We start from the raw sequence: 16,369 nt of genomic DNA on the forward strand, positions 1-16,369 counted from the left end.
TAATAGTACAGAAATGAGACTAAATTCCGTTGATAGGCAACTACGAGGAGTGCGTGGAACATATCCACTCATAAACCACTTTCAAAGACCTATATATGTATATGTATAGATTACACAGTGGCAGTCACCACTGTGTAATTATGGATCTGAAAGAAACACGTAGTTCTAGATTCCTTACCTTAGTTTTTCGTCAGCAGTACCCCTGCGAGTTCGTAGGCATCTTCGTGCGGCGTTGGCGCCGGGATGACGTCGCTGGAGCTACTTAGATATGCCCTTGCGCGCTGACGTCAGTTCTTTCTTTTTTCGCGCCAGCAAGCGCAGAGCCGGGAAGAGCAAGTACCCCCAGTCATTTTTTGACTGAGCTTTTCAAGGCCTTTTACCTCCTCTTTTCGAGTCGATTGAGTCCTGGTGTCGTAGGGATGCCCGGTATGAAGAACTCTTGGGACTGTCATTGCATGATTTCGGTGACGGATCCCCACCGCGTGTGTCTCTACTGCCTGGGGCGCAACCATGACCCCAAGTCGTGCCCCGACTCCCTTGCCATGGCGCCGAAGACTTTGCGGGAGCAGACTCAAAAGTTGCTTGAAGTCCGGCAGTCGGCTCGGCACCGCTCGAGTTCCAGGTCCCGTGGAAGGTCGAGGGACCGATCGCGGAGTCGTCATTCTTCTGGATCTAAGTCTTCACACTCGGGGTCAGGTAAGTCGGAGCATTCCAAAAAGAAGTCGAAGAGACATCGTCACTCCTCGACTTCCGGTCGCGTGACGCGGCTGAGGGTGCGGGCGGTGCCACCCCAGCGGCTCTGGCCAGGTGTGGGGGCGACGCCTGCTCAGGTGCAAGAGTTTCTTTCTGCCATGGCCCGACTCTTTGGGCCTGCTGACCCGACTGGGGGTCCTGCTTTACCATGTCCGGAGGCTCCGGCCCGGGTGTCGCCGGCGGCTACGGCCCGACGCCGCAGGCCACCCAGGGATCCGGGATCAGATCCCTATAGATGCTGGTTGACCTAGTGACACCTCCACTTGCGCCGATCTCCCCAGCACTATTTCCGACGTCGCCTGCTCCTCAGGACGACGTTGTCCCCAGGTTCAGCCCCGACCCAGACACGGTGCCAGATCGGCGTCGGCCGACGCCGATGGGCCCTTTTGTGCCCTATGTACCGGCCTCCTTATTTTGAGTCTATTTCATGGACTTCGGAGGAAGGGGAGGACTGGGAGGGGTCTGAGTAGCCTCTATCACAGGACTGTGCCTATGATCCGGACTGGACAGAGGATTTGGGGGAGGCCAGTGGTCTTGACACCTCGCCTGACCTTGGCATGCTGTCTCCTCCTACCATGGCTACGGAGGAGGGAGCCAGTTACGCAGTGGTGTTGCGTAGGGTAGCCAAGGCTCTCCACCTCGAACACACTACAGTGGCCATCAGGACTAACCTCCTGACAGAAGTGCTCCAACCGGCGGCTACCTCTTTGGAGCCCTCGCTGCCTTTTAATGAAGCACTGTCTGACGTTCTTTTGGGCACCTCGTCCAGGCCCAACACAGGGGCTCCTGTGGACTGGAACGTGGCCCAACGCCATCCCCCTGCTCCAGGTGAACCCTTCTTCCTTACCCAACACCCCACCCCTGAGAGCTTGGTTGTCCAAGCCTCTACATCCCAGAGCGCGTTCCCTACCGCACCTCCGGATAGGGAATCCAAGAAGCTGGATCAGCTTGGCAAGAAACTGTTTTCATCTGCCTTCTTAGGGCTGCAGTCGGTGAACACTGCATGACTCTTGCGCCGTCATACCCACTCTCTGTGGGACACGGTTGCGCATGTGCTGCCTAACTACCCGGAGGAGGCCCAGGTTTGTTTTTTCCCAGGCGGTTGCGGCCGGGAGAGACACAGCGAAGTTCACCATACGTTGAGGGCTGGACATCGCAGACTCACTGGGCAGGTCGATTTCCACGACGGTGGCGCTTCGGCGCCATGCCTGGTTGAGGACAACTGTCTTCTCAGGGGATGTCCAGAACACTCTGATGGACATACCCTATGATGGTTAAACAAAACTGGCATCTTTTGCGCAATTTAGACCAAGCATTCAATCAAGAGCCACTTTTGCTTTCAAAAAGAATCACAGTGTCGCCAATCAACTAATCAGAGCTGCTCTCCCCAAAAAACCAAACCCAGACTTGAGGACTATGCTAAACTTTCCTCCTATCCAGGGGCACCACAAATGCGGTGCATGTACTTGCTGTGACACCACAATCGAAGGTTCGGTGTTTACTTATAACAACATTAGTTGGAAGCATGAAAAGTTTTCCAACTGCAAATCACGCAATGTGGTGTATGGGATTTTGTGCCCTTGTGTATTGGCATACATTGGGAAGACTAATCAGGAAGTCCGCCTACGGATACAACAGCACAAATCCAGAATTCGTAATAATGTAGCCACAGCTCCTCTGGTGAATCACTGGAAAGACAAACAACACAAGGAGACAGACCTAATCTGGACAGTCATTTCAAAAGTAGAAAGTGACACGAGAGGTGGCAGTCTTGAGGCAAAATTAACAAGAATGGAAGCAATGCTAATAGTCAAATATAACACAGCATTCCATGGGTTAAATGAAATGTCAGAAATGTATAAACTATAAATTCTCCACAGTTGCTTAAAACATCAGCCAGTACACCAGTGTGCCAAATCCATCAAATCAACAAGACATCTAGTTCTGCCATGCCAACCTCAATCATATACCAACCCAGGCCATCTTGGACTGACCACCTTGTCCAATACACAACCGCCCCGAATGATGTTCTAACCTTGGACGCAATTCAGATTAACCATTGGACTGACCATTCTGTCCAACAAACATCAAGACACACAACCGCCCTGAATGATGTGCTAACCTTGGACGCCATCCGAGACTGATCATACCCACATATGCTCACTATGACTGTCAAGCTGATATAACAACCCTCCGCGCACATGATGACACAATTAAGCCAATCGCTTCAACTTGGAGACCCATAAATCACACCATCGAGGCTCATAATGTGTCTACATCAAGCCACGCTTTCTCCGGCTGCCACTTCCAATTTCCGCACTACTATGGCGCACCGGACCTTTAGCCAGTTTATACAAATGTGTATCCCGCGAACAATCGAGTCATGAAAATGTAAGTGCCTAAATTTCAAGCCTCGCAGCTTTCTTTAAAAAGATGTAAAAAGTGAATCACCAGGAAGAAGTTTGAGCGCTCAATTAACATGCATCGTAGCTCTTTAAAAAGACGTAAATAGCTAACACCAGGCATCCGCCCACACTCCCGGGATCCTTTGCGGACCCGGAAGCGCAGCGCTACTCAGACGAACGGCCAGAGGAGAACGCTGTCCGTGCCATCTACACGACCGGCAACAAGGAACGCTGTTCGTCACTGGGGCACTTGCGACAAGGTAAGATCCACTCCAGCAACGTGGCAGACCCGTCACGAAACCGCCCGTACACCATTTCCCGCTTTTAAAACAAAGTCTGTTTTCTCGGTTTTTGCAGACTTAAACCCTACGCGCAGACAACGCGTCTTAAACGAGACTTGGTATCGAACCGTTTGGACAGATTCACGGACCTACGGCTACACAGGTGAGAACATATTCTCTCCTCCTAGCCACACGTTACTTGCAGATATTCAGTCAGATTTTCAGATTACTCACAATACGCTTCAATTTTTTTAGAAACAACCAGATTACAACACTTCCTTTTCATTACGGAGCCCGGACCCATTCATGTAAGCATGATTGAATATCTGTGTTATGGGTGTGGTGAAACATGGCTTTTTATCTATAGATTTTGATGAGATTTATCACCATTTTTTTAGATGTTGTGGTGTCAAGGCAACTCTATCTATACTTCTGGTCCTCCAGTGACTGAGAGGTAAGAGACTGAAGCTAGTAGTAGGGGCAGTCAGTGTGGTCACAATAAATAGCATACCAATAAGTTTCCCCTTCTCTCTTCACAGACCTTGGTCCTGACGAGAACTCATCCATCTATATGAGTTCGAAACGCGTAGACTTTTCAAGCCTTAAAAAACCAAAAAAACTGTGATACTTATTTTTGAAACGTTTTTGAAAAATATGATTGCTTTCAAGGCTTCTTTGTAAATCAAAGTTATTACATTGTAGATACAATTTATATGTTCTTTGTTGTGTGTGTATATATGTAAATAGCGTGGTTTGTGAGTGGTATGATTGAATGTATGTAGTACATGTTGTCTAAAAAAGTCTAAAAATTTCTATTTTTTGATAAAAAAGTTGTTTTCTTGTTTGAATAGCAAATCCTTTGTTGTTGTACATAAGGTCTTTAAAAAAAATTTTCGTTTGAAATTTCTAAATGGGTGAGATTTAAATATAAAATAAATATTCCTCTAAATAAAAGAACCCAATTAAAAAGGACACAAATTGGTCATTTGCAACATTTGTTTTATGGTCAGATGTTCAAATCAAAATAAGAAAGTAAGTGATTGGCAGCACCTGCAATCTCCGTTGTTGTTTAGTAGCTTGTGGCAAGCAGTGCTGTTGGGAGCCCGAACCCAGTAGCTTTTTGTTTAAGGGGATTCGCCTTTTTGGCAATAAGGCAGATAGTCCTTGGGCCTTTCGGCAGCTCGGCCTCCTCCGCCTTCTGCTTTTCGCTCCTTTTGTGGCCACAGAAGGGGCGCCCGCAGTGCTCGCAGAGCGACATACCACATCAGCAACAACCTCAGCCTGGTCGCAGATGTAGGAACCGTCAAGGCGGTTCAGGGGCTAGAGGGCACAGGGGGCCAGAGGGCGGGTCAGTCCACCTCCACCCCCGCAGCTTCCACTTCAAAGCTTTCCTAGTCCGACCTTTCAGGCCATCAGACGCCAGTGGGTGGACGAATACGCCATCATCTCCACCACTGGCGCAACATCACTTCGGACAAGTGGGTGCTGCAAATTGTCCGGAGGGGCTACTCCGTCCCCTTCGAGACAACCTCTCCAGCCATGCCACCTCAGTACCACCGCATGTCAGGGGATCACTTGGCCCTTCTCCAGTAGGACGTTGCGGCCCTCTTGGCCAAGGGGGCCATTGAGCGTGTTCCGATGCCAGAAGTAGGTTGTGGTTTTTATTCCCACTACTTTCTGGTTCCCAAGAAGAACAAGGGCTTGCGTCCTATCTTAGACCTTCAGAACATAAATCTCTTCCTCCGGAAGGAGAAGTTCAAGATGCTCACACTTGCTCAGGTCTTGTCTGCCCTGGACCCGCAAGACTGGATGGTGGTGTTGGACTTGCAGGACGCCTATTCTCATATTCCCGTCATGCCTTCCAACAGGCGCTACCTGCGATTCACGGAAGGCCACGCGCACTTTCAGTTCACCGTGCTCCCCTTTGGCGTTACCAGCGCCCCTCGGGTGCTCACGAAAGTGATGGCTGTGGTCGCAGCTCATCTTCGCAGATCAGGGATTTTAGTCTTCCCCTATCTCGACGACTAGCTGTTGAAGGCGGACTCGCCCCAGGCAGTTGTCTCCCACCTTCAGACTATGGCTGACCTGCATTTGCTGGAGATTGCCATCAACCTGTCAAAGTTGCACCTGGTTCCCTCGCAGAGGCTTGATTTCATCGAAGCTGTTCTGGACTTGACGCAGTTTTGGGTTTATCCTCCCGAACAGCAAGTCCAGGACATTCAGGCTATGATTCCGATCTTTCAGCCTCTGTCCCGGGTTTCGGTCAGGGTGACCCTGGAGCTACTGGGCCTGAATGCCTCCTGCATCCTGCTTGTGGATCATGCCACATGGCATATGTTCGCTTTGCAGTGGGACCTTAAGTTCCAGTGGGCACAGCATCAGGGCAACCTGTCTGATCACGTCCAGATCTCGGAGGGCACTGCACGGCAATTGCAGTGGTGGCTCACAAATCGCGATTGGGTCAATGGCATATATATATATATATATATATATATATATATATATATATCAATCACTTCTTTGCATTTCCTTCTTAAAAAAACACAATACCAGGCCCAATTCCTTTTCAGCGTATGTTTTTAGTTTATTTCAAACAGCGAAAAACATCCGACGTGTTTTAGAGCAGCCGCTCCTTGATAACGGGTTACACAACATTTGTTTCCACCATTACCATATATGTATATATATGCCACTAGGTAAGTATAGTTAGGCCAGCTGTTCCATAGGAAATTATTTTTTTGTGTTGCTAATAGCATTGGCACTGTTTAACGAATCTCCACAAAAGTTCCCAAAAAGGTTCTACTTTTTGACTAATTAGTGCATGATAAGTTTCTGGGTGATGCGTCAAGCGGGGACCGAGAAAACATTGGGGGCCCCAAAACTTAAAATCTGCATGAATTTTCCATAGACTTCTTTAAGACAGCTACAGCAGCAACTGCTAAATGGAATTACACCACATTTGTTAGGAAGCTAGATCTTGGTCCATGGATTGTGTTTTTGTGATTTGGTGAAAATCCGTTCTGTGCTTTTTTAAAAATTGAGTTAAAAAATAATTGTGTACTTGGACAGTTGGCTCCTCGAGAGTCTTGAGAGACTGTTGCAGGAGTGCCAATTTAAAAAAATAATGTTTTGAGTGGCCCAGGGAGCTTTATTTTCCTGGGGCCATCTTGCTACCGTGGGAGCGAGCACTCTGATTGGCTGCCAGCAATATGAGAAAACTGTTGCTGGCAGCCATTACAGGATGCGGGAACTTAAACTCCTGTCTGGAACATGTTTAAAAAAGTATATATATGAGGGCGCCAGGTATGGATACCCTGACCCCTAGGCCCCATGGGGGAACAGAGGGATCCCTCCGGAGCTAAAAACTCAAAGAAATCAGAATAAATGCTGCCATCCAGCTGGGTCAAAAATAAAAAGTGAGTGGCAGCTGGGTCCAGGGCCATCAGAGGCCCCGTGGGGCCCATCCCCAGGGCTGACATTCCTGTAAATGGAGAGGCTCCCTGAGCCATTAATTACCCCGTGGACCACATCCCCTGGGACCAGCTCACATGCTATGTCCACGGAGCCCCCACGGCTTGGACATGGAGGTTTCCCTACATGAACTGGGGCAGGCAAGTAAACCTTCGTTTGCTCATGCTTGAGGGGGAGCATTTTCTATTTCTCTCCAATCAGGAGCAAACACAAATTCTGCTCCCAGCCGTTGGGAGCTTTAAAAATGCTCCCGCCGACTGGGAACAGACTTTTCATCTGCATTTGAGATTTCATAAATCATGTCATAGAAAATGTCATGAGTGATGTAATATGTGAGGTCACAAACAGTTCATGGTGGGTCCCAAATTATGGTTACCTCTAACTGATGTTTGTTTTGGTAAAAACGTTAATGTTACTGACATATTCACCTAACGATAACACTCTTTTAACCTTTGTTTTTTCCAAAAGGTGTGCATATATGTATGTATATATATGTGTGTGTGTGTATGTATATATATATATATATATAAACGCCACATGCCTCGTACCTTCCTTGCACAGAAGCCAAGCACTCACAAGGAATAAGACAGGATTACGTTTATTTCCTGATTACTCCACCAGCCGCTTTTTTCCTCAGTCGCCTTTCTTGATGCCCATGCTTATGACATCACATATTACATCACTCATGACATGGTCAGCGGGCACCAAGTAAAAAGTGGGGATGAAAAAAAGTGCCCACATAGCTCCCCTCCTCATGGCCAACCTTGGCCCTAGGGGCTGCCACCTACCTGTGTCACATGTACGATAGAGACATTGTCGACATCACTAAGTTAGCATGAGCCCTGCAGCCATGAAGCAGCTTTTGTGCACGTTACTAAATGACTTTTTTTTTGCAATACTCTGTTTATGCCTTTTACATGAGAACTGTTTGCTGTGTTCGTTTTCTGCCTGTTCCTGGAGTTTAGTCTGAACATTGTGAGCAAGGTCGATAAACAATGCCCCTTGTTATTCTGTTCTGGTCAGGCCCTAGCACCTAGACAAAACATATTAATGCAGATGCTGCTGGAGACTCGCACTTTGATATTATGAGAATACATGTTTAGGTGGCACATACTTGGAGTGGGACCTTTCCTGGGAGAAGAGCAACACAAACCTACAATGTAGAAATACCATCTATAGACTAAGGTATGGGGTCTACTGACAAAACCCAGAGATCTTCTATTCTACAATAATACTTATTTTTACCAAGGGGAGACAGATCAGGCACTATAGTCCTTTCTCCATTGTCTTTATATGATCACATCTCCATTTATGATGTATGGCCTAGCTGCAATGCTAACTATATTCGTGTTATGTATTTTTCTGCTTGTTGTGACCCATGTACTGCATGTTAGAGCACGATAGTTAAAATAAACATTTTAAACTATATTCATGTCTCAGTCAGATCTTCTTGTCGACAGGTACAAGAGCGTGAGCGAAAAGGGGTCTCTTGTTACCGCGATTCCTGAGAGATCCGGGGATGTCTAATCATTTGCTTCTTTGTGAGTGTGTAGGAGAGCGAGTGAGACACTATAACTAGGCAGTCATGACAGGTGATAGGAAGGCACAGTCCCTATACACTGAGGTCCCTAAATCCTGCACATGATTCTGTGTATGTGTAGAATCCGTGCAACATGGCGCCACCAACGTTTGATCTGGTACTTCTTCACGAGACCCCTGAGTAGCGCTTATGCTTTTCCACAATACTCTCTCACCAGTTTTTTTTTCACAATCACTATTTCCTCCTGAAACTTTTTTTTTATTTTTTATTTTAAAAACATTTATTTTGAACTTCACAAGTTACACAGCTGTTTGTCCGCAACCCTGAGGCTGGCAGCGTATTTCGAACCAGGGGATCTTATTAACCCCTTGCGTGCTCGTGACAGAACCATTCCATCACGAGACACAGTGGGGATGTGCTGGTGACGGTATGGTTCCATCACGTTCCGGCAGCCGCGCCTGCATGGCGCTAATTTCGCACCTGCGTGGCGCGTTCTATGGAGCGGGCGGAGCCGTGCTGGAGCCATTCCATCACAAGCACAGCGCCACCGTGCCGCCATGCCATGCCATGCTCGTGACGGAATCACTCCGTCACGAGCATGGCGGCGCCGCGCGCCCCCCTTCCCCCTAGCGCCGCGGTGGAATGACCGCTGCGGCCAAGGGGTTAAACACAGCTCTAACACCGACAATCCGAAGGCCCGGCCACAAATCAAGGAGTATTATAGGTGTTGCAGTCAATACGTGCACCAAGCGAAGTCGAGAAGCATATAACTGTAGATTATATATACAATTTTATTAACAACCAACCCCCATCCCACCTGCCATGCCTTCAATCTATACAACCAATACATTACTACATCAGCTGATACAGAGATCCATTCTATATGCACACCCTCTTCTAGTCACGAGGATGCACAGCTTTATAGAACCTGAGGGGATGTCTCTGAGCCTGACTGAGAGCGCCAGATGTGCACACTTTGCCAGATTTTCCTTGTCTGTAGATTTCTAAAGATGGACTAGTGGCCCAGAGGTTAGATCCTCCCTGCAACGAAAGGTGCCCATATATTCACTCTCTCACCAGTTTCGTAGGCGTCCGTGGTGAGCAGGGTTTACCTCCTATATTAGAGATTTTATAGGTTTTTCAAGCTAGAATTTTAAAAGGTTTAGTTTTATTTGTTGTTTCACCCAGTGGTGCGCACCGTTTTCCTTCCTTCCTTCCTTCCTTCCTTCCTTCCTTCCTTCCTTCCTTCCTTCCTTCCTTCCTTCCTTCCTTCCTTCCTTCCTTTCCAGTGTCTACAATGGCAATTAACAGTGCTGCCCCTAACCGCGCCCCAGTAACTGCTGTTTTGACTCAACATTGGGTCCCGGTTACAGGAGCTGATTTTAAATTTGTGATAGAGGCAGAAACTGCTTTCTGCTTCAAAGTTTTTTCCTCTTGGGTTAAGTTTCCAGCAGTTGATGTGAACGATAATTTCTTTCATGACTATGAACGTGGTGCAGTTCCACAGGTTTACCGTCCATATCGTTGACTTGAAGTTCTGTTATCAGCTTGGGAGCATGCCATATGGTTTAATGGCGCCCTTCCTCACCCTGTTTCTGTGGTCCATCTCGGCCCCTTGTCAGCCGACGGAGCCACATGGCCCATTTTGGGGGGATTTATATCTCATCCAAATTACCTTGGATTTACACTCGAAGAGCTGCGCTCATTACACACATCGTTAATTCATATACACAGAAGTGTCATTCAATATATCTCTCGTAATATAACGGTGGCTCCGGCTGGTGCCACTCAGCCACTAGGGCATGGTGGTGGTGTGGTTATTAGCCGTATCATGATTAATTCGGTGATGGGAAAGCATCCTCAGAATAGGGATGATTTACAGTCTGGTTGGCCGAACAATTTGAGCAACTCTGAACTGTTTTTCTACATACTCCTGTGGATAAACACAGGATCCACACAATGAGCTTACCAGTCTGACTGATTGCACCACTTGGGGAAAGGTGTTTGCAGCGGTATGCTCGCTGTGTTTCGGCACTCCAGCCATGACCGTATTTCAGACGGTTCTTAAAAAGGTTCAAGATGAACACGGGGCAGAACCTGCCCTGGAGTTGAGGATGAGATTAGTGGCCATGTTCCCTATAGTCTCCAACATGATTCTTGCTAACATCAAAGGGAAAGCAGTTAGCTTACAGGTGCATCAGCGCCTAGAGGCTTAGCAACGTGAACTACCAAAGATTATTGAGTACGTATATAAATCCTTGAGGCGCAATAATTTGGGAATTAGACCTTCCAATCAGACACAGAATAAACCCCTACCTGAAAAGGATGGGTGTCCAGTCTTTCCTAAAAAGGCTTGGAATAGAAAGCATCAGCAGCATCAACAGAAGCAAGGTCCGCGCCCGGGTTAACTGACATTTGATACTTCTGAATGTAGATATGATTTGTGTGTCCGCTCTAAAATTAAGACACCAAAGATGTTTCAGGTTCCTGATCCCCGCTCTCCTTGTTACTTTCAGGAATCATCCGAACTGCAGTTCGGTGGCGGAGAGCAACAGGATCTCAGGCAAGGCAAGACCACTCAACAGCGACGTGATCCTCCACAACAGTTTGACGTAAAAGCCAAACCGGAGGGACAACCTTCTTATCGTGCCCAGTTTCAGAAGAAGAAAGTTGCTGCTTTAACTGCAAAGTATGCCTCAGACGGTGAGAACTCTGCTCCTCGATTGGAGATGGGCGGTGACACTCCTTGACAGCGCGGCGGAAGTTACCATAGTGCAGGAGGCAGTCCATCCTTGTCTGAAGGCGTGAGCAACTGATACTTTCATTACAGTGGAAACAGCAGATACCGGCGTTGCACCCCCTGATAGGCTTTTTAAGGTAGTCCTCCAAATTGAAGGTGATAAGGCGGTCTTTTGGGACAACCTTACCTCCTCTCATGACATTTTGTTGGTGGAGGCAGATTGGCCTTCTCCATTCGTTTTGCTTCTTGACTGACTGGAGGACATGATACTCCTGAGTTTCTTCCGTTACGGCTCTGAAGAGGCTAAACAGGCTTACGCGTTGGAATGGGCATTAGTCCTAGCGCCCGCTGTGTATCGAATCAGGTGGCTGAGACAGAGATTCACAGGCATATGAAATTCCTTTACGATCCATGCCACAGCCACAACCTTAATATCCGATTAAGTGTGATGCAAAAGCTTCCGTGAGTGACATTTTTGAACCAGTTGGAATATCAGAGTGTGATTGAACCCTGTGTTTCATCAATGAATAATCCTCTTTTCGATATTGAAACCGGGCAGTTCATATCGCAAAGTTTTGGATTACAGAAATGTAAACAGTCATGTTCGTACGTTTGTAGTACAGAACGCCCACACCTCTGCGTTGATAAGTAACATAGTAGGTAAGAAATATAAAACCACGCTTGATATATCCAATGGATTTTATAATCCCAGTTTGGCTCCTGATAGCCGTGATTTGACCTCATTCACCGCGTTCAGCAATCAGAAAAGGTTTACGTGTTTGCCAATGGACTATAAAAATAGTCCTGGGGCTCTTGCTGCACGTATTGTGTCTCTTGCACGACATAGACCCTGATGCTTTCTCATATGTCGATGATATTCATTTGACAGATGACGAATTAATACCGCATCTGGTGCGTGTGGATCAAAGCATACTGTCTTTTGGCAACTTGGGATACAAGTTTATTATTGCTAAGTCACACATCGCCTATTTGATGGTACTCTTTTTGGGTTACGAGCTCAACAATGAAGGTGGAGGTTAGCCCCTCACATTTTGTAGAAATGTGCTCAGTTACAACCTCCTTCTACTCTAAAGAAGTTACAATCTTTGCTGGGTTTTTTCAATTTTGGGAGTACATATATTCCTGACTATGCCCAGCGTATCAAACTGCTTTACGTGTTGATCCAACCCACTTTTTCGTCTTCCAGCTGGCTTCCGGAACATACCACGATTCTTTGGTCTTTGCAGTCTGATATGCTTGCGACTAACTTCTTGTTAACTCGTGACAATTCCACAAATTTGGTCATAAGGATTGTGCCAGGTACAGTAGCTTTCACTTTCTTAACATTCAATGAGGGAGACACAGTCCCCATTGCGTACAAATCACACTTGTACACATCGGCCGAGATGCGTTTTTCCACCATTGAGAAGGTTCTACGGCAGTCCAGATGGCGATTCTTAATGAACGCTCTCTTGGAGAAGTGTGGCTCAATGATTGGAGCGGCAGACCCTGATGCAGAGGTCTAGCCCGGACCAGGGTTCAATTCCCGTCTCGGCGGGTCTTGGGCTCAAAATTCCACGGACCTGATAATTCTCGCCTCAGTGCCTATTCCAATCATAGAGTCCCTCTCTGCAACTCTGGGCAATAGCTTGCTTAATCTCCACAACGCTAAGGATGCCTGGCCTCCACCTTGGGTGTGCCCAGGAGTGGACGCCTCACAGGGAAAGCCAGGATGGGTTCCACAGCGGTATTCGTACAAGCGCCTTGAGACCCTTGCGGATGAGTAGTGCGCTATACAAGTATCAATTTACATTTACAAGGTAAACATCTTATTATGGTATTGTCCGAGTCTGCTCTAGAAGCGGTCACGAAGGCAGGTGTTCCGAATTCTAAAGCTTTACATCCTTGTTGGATTCAATGGCCCAGTTCATTGACATCGGCTTACGTCACATTTATCTTTGACCCTTTGTTACAGACACAGGAGTTTTTACAATATGAACAAGTTCATCACCTCCGTTGTCTTTGCTTCCTCTTGAGCGGTACAAATGTATCATTTACACTGATGGTTCAGCTCAACCTGCAGTTGGATCTAGAAAACGCTTATTCGGCGGCCTCTGCTATTGTAGCAGGCGCTATGGATGACCGTGCTTTTAAGTATTTCTTGGTGCACACTCAGGCTCTTGGGGACTTACAGCTCAAATGGCTGAGCTACATGATTTAGTGTTGGCTCTAGAATGCGCTGATCCTGATGTACCCGCTCATATAGTGTGTGATCCCACGTTGGGCGCCATGTTGCAGGGATTCTGCACATACACAGAACTATGCACAGGATTATGGGACCTCGGTGTATAGGGACTGTGCCTTCCTAGCACCTTAGTGCCCACGAGCACAGGACCGACTATCTATAGTGTCTCACTCGCTCTCTTACACACTCACGAAGAAGCAAATGATTAGACACCCCAGAACACACTCCCGGATCTCTCAGGAATCACGGTAACAAGGCACACCTTTTCGCTCCCACTCTTGTCCTTTCCAGAATAAGATCTAACCAAGACATGAATATAGTTTAAAATGTTTATTTTAACTATTGTGCTCTAACTTGCAGTATACAGGCCGCAACAGGCAGAAAAATGCATTACACAAATATAGTTAGCATTGCAGCTAGGCCAATCATCATAAAGGTAGATGTCCTCATATAAAGACAATGGAGAAAGGACTATAGTGCCTAACCTCCCTCCCCTTGGTAAGAAGTATTATTATATAATAGAAGATCTCTGGGTTTTGTCAGCAGACTCCATACCTTAGACTATAGTTGGTATTTCTACATCGTAGGTTCTTGTTGCTCTTCTCCCTGGAAAGGTCCCTCTCCAAGTTTGTGCCACCTAAACATGTATCACCATAATATTAAAGTGCGAGTCTCCAGCAGCATCTGCATTAGTATGTTTTGTCTAGGTGTTAGGGCCTGACCAGAACAGGATAACAAGGGGCGTTATTTATCTACCTTGCTCGCAATGTTCAGACTAAATTCCAGGAACAAGCAGAGAACGAACACAGCAAACAGTTCTCATGTGAAAGGCGTAAACAGAGTATTGCAAAAATAAAGCCATGTAGTAACTTGCACAAAAGCTGCATCATGGCTGCAGGGCTCATGCTAACTTGGTGATGTTGACAATGTCTGTCGGTCACGGGACACCTGGGGCAGGCCGATTGTTATTTTAATTGAAGGGGGACCCCTCCTGCATCTCTTAAGAGCCTCAGAGACCGCCACTTCCCTGGGGCATAATTAATTCATTGGGATGGGGTCCCCAGGGCTGAAATCAGTGATGTCACTGACTATTTCTTGAATGATGTAATATGTGAGGTCATAAGCAGTGCATTGCAGGGGTGAAAGTTATAGTTAGCTCGGGTAACTAGAACTGCTGAACTCCATTAGTTTTGTACGAGTGAAATCTGAACCTAACTAAAACGTCCCTGTAACCTTGGTGTTTTTCCCTGAACTGCTGAACAGAATTACACCAAATTTGGCAAAAAGGTAGCCCTTGCTTCAGAAAGAGCCCTTTTTTTGTTAAATGGTGTAAATTTGTTCAGTAGTTTTAAAAATATTAATGGAAAAAGAAATATATATATATATCTGGGCGGAGCCTAATCACACATCTCATCGTGAGATCTGATTGGCTGTCAGCACTTCATCCAAGAAGTGTTGGCAGCCATCTTGGGACCAATATACACAATAGCACCTCATTAAAAAGCACTGCAGTTAATATAAGGTTTTATGACTTTAGTTACATTATAAATCATTTGTTGATGGTACCATACTTACTTTAGGAGTTATGATGTGTTTAAGGTGATTTTACTATGTGTAAAAGCCTTCTGCTGGGATATCATGAATCATGTTTGAGAGAAAACTATTTTCTCATGCTTTTCCCACAGAGGTTTGAAAGGTGATCTATAAGCTAAACTGAGAGCATATTTTCTGTTAATTCACATTATCTTTCTCAGTCATGTGAGAATGTAGTCTGACATTCTCTGTAAAACATGTACATCCAACAAGGGCAGAGACCGTCAGTTGATTCCTTTGTTTTCTACTGCAGCTTCCCAGAGTGTTCTAAAGAACAACTAAAGAGCTAACAGTCCGACTTATAACATACGTATTGCACCCCAGAAGCCATCTTGATTGGAATAAAGTGGTAACTTTTAAAACATTTAATTTAAAAAGGAACCAAATGAGGGGATTCATATTGCCATATAAAGTATGATTAGTGCTGCAGAAAGAAAAATTAGAAAGAAGTGACTTCTCAAATCCTCCTCTATTTCATAAAAAAATTCTGACAAGCAGACTGAAACATGTACTTTAAATACCAGCAGCAGACTTCCATGGTGAGCAGTAGCTTTACTACAGTGATCTAATAAGCAACTAGAGTGCTAACATTCCGAATTTATGGCAAATGTGTGACACATCTAAATGCCTTCTTGATGGAATCAAAGTAAAAAACTGAAAGCATTTCCTACTGAGGAGACTGCAGTAAATGAGAAAATTAGGAAACGTCATAACATATAAATCTCCCAAGATGGCCACCAGAGACAAAAGAGCCCAAATGTAGCACCAATATCACCCAGATGTAGCCCAATGACAGAAGTGTGCAAAACACTTTTTATTTTTTGTGTTTTTGTAGTTTTATATATTGCATACTTGTCAGGTATTGGACTGCTTTACATGAGCATTGGTTAGATCACACAAGAATAAATTCATTTTAGTTGTAGACATGGGGAGATTCTGTGATTCTGGTCAAATCACTTAATTTGGAGCTGAAGCAAAAACTCCAACCTGGTTCCCCAGTTGCAAAGTCTTCAGCTCTGGAAGTAACACCACACCCTCTCCCCTAAGTGCAACATGTAATCAAGTTGTCAACCGGATAAAAAAACATAAAGATAACCAATAATTTAAAAGTGATTTGTCGCTAATTGAAAACTATGTCCTCATTTTAAGTTTTTTAGGGCACTAACCATCATTTTGATGCAAATAAGACCCTCTCTTATATGTAATTTGCTCTAGGTATTACAGTTTTGATTACATGAAGATGACGTCCGGCATTCCACACTTTTGTGATAAATATAGAATGTTAGCAATCTAGTTGTTCAATAGGACACTGTTGATAGGCAGAGGCCAGGGGCACGGAAA

The 16,369-nt window shown here is 45.8% G+C and overlaps 1 protein-coding gene across 16 annotated transcripts in view; it reads left to right on the plus strand.

The window, feature by feature from the left end:
• Positions 1 to 16,369, plus strand: part of PPIP5K2 (diphosphoinositol pentakisphosphate kinase 2) — a 1,400,407-nt gene that overhangs the window by 1,203,956 nt on the left and 180,082 nt on the right. The window lies entirely within an intron of this gene.

This window comes from Lissotriton vulgaris, chromosome 3_1 (assembly GCF_964263255.1).
Source record: "Lissotriton vulgaris chromosome 3_1, aLisVul1.2, whole genome shotgun sequence".
Lineage (NCBI taxonomy): Eukaryota > Metazoa > Chordata > Amphibia > Caudata > Salamandridae > Lissotriton > Lissotriton vulgaris.